Genomic DNA, 1,511 nt, shown 5'->3' with positions numbered 1-1,511 from the left:
CTTTCCTTGAGACTCTTACATGCAGAAGGAGCTGTGGCCCCGGCTAAAGGCAATCTATGAGGAGGCTGCTCCCCCACGTACCCTGCACACTACCAGACTGGCGGTTGGGTGTTCACCAAGTGACATCAGAGACAATCCCTGGAACATCATTCCGTTGGAAAGGGCTATATAGTTGTGCTCATGACTCCCACTGCTCTCAAAGTTGACAGGATTGCTATTTGGATTCATCACACCTACACTGGCCAACCCTCACCCAGATCTGGGTGTGTGTGTGTGTCACACCCAAGTGGCAAGTGTACAAGGACAAGAACAGCCTTCTAAAACTCAGGCTTTGGTTTCCTAGGTTTATTTCTTGTTCTAGATTCTTCCAGATACCAACTCACATCGGCCTTGGAATTTGACTTGAGTCCTAAGTCATGCATCCCCTGGGACATCCTCACCCAGTCAAGTAGGATAGCTCCCCTTGGGACTTGGTTCTCCCACCTTACCTTTGATGTCAAATCATCAATTAAGAATGGCAGGGTAGGGGTTGGGGATTTAGCTCAGTGGTAGAGCGCTTGCCTAGAAAGCGCAAGGCCCTGGGCTCGGTCCTCAGCTCCGAAAGGAAGGAAGGAAGGAAGAAAGGAAGGAAGGAAGGAAGGAAGGAAGGAAGGAAGGAAGGAAGGAAAGAAAAGCAAGCAAGCAAGCAAGCAAGCAAGCAAGCAAGCAAGCAAGAAAGAAAGAAAGAAAGAAAGAAAGAAAGAAAGAAAAGAATGGCAGGGTAGACAGCTTTATCCACAAACTCCATTTTTATGTTTGTCCAGGCCGTAAGAACAAGATAAAAACTTAGACAAGTATGGGGGTGCTGAGGGATATTTTTGCAAGTCTTGGGGCTGTGTAAGCACAGGACACCTTTGGTGGATGGCCCCAATTCAAGATGGCCTTCATAATGGTAGGTTGAAAACCTGGGGGACTTCCTTGTGATAAAATACATTTTCATAATGGAGTGTGGTACAGATCCTGTATGTACCCGATACTTGTCCACTTTATGGAAGAAAGGAGAAAGGGTGTAGACTGGGAGGCATGGAATACTTGGGGACTAAGGACTTACACCAAGGTTCGCATGTTCCTGGGTGATGTGGGTGTTCTTTTTACTTTAAAATTAAATAAATAAGTGTTCCAGTCCACTTCATTTGGTCTGGGACCCAGTCCGCTATTGGCTCCACCAAAACCTGCACATTATCTTACACCAGGTCCCAGTCCCAATACCCAAACATCAGGTAATCAGACCAATGAGGATCCAAACCTCTTCAATTTGCTGGAAGCTATTTATGAGTTTTTAAACATTACCCATAGCGAACTAACTTCTGATTGCTGGCTATGCCTAAGTGCTAAGTACTCCCCCCCCCACCTCCATGATAGAATTGCTTATAATGCCTCAGTTACCAAATCCGCTGAAGTCAGTAACTGTAGATGGATGTCCTGAGCTACAGATCGGGCCTGGTTGCATTATTTTACAATCAATTAAGGGA

The sequence above is a fragment of the Rattus norvegicus genome, chromosome 3 (genome assembly GCF_036323735.1).
Source record: "Rattus norvegicus strain BN/NHsdMcwi chromosome 3, GRCr8, whole genome shotgun sequence".
In the NCBI taxonomy this organism is placed as follows: Eukaryota; Metazoa; Chordata; class Mammalia; order Rodentia; family Muridae; genus Rattus; species Rattus norvegicus.
This window is presented reverse-complemented; position numbering follows the sequence as displayed.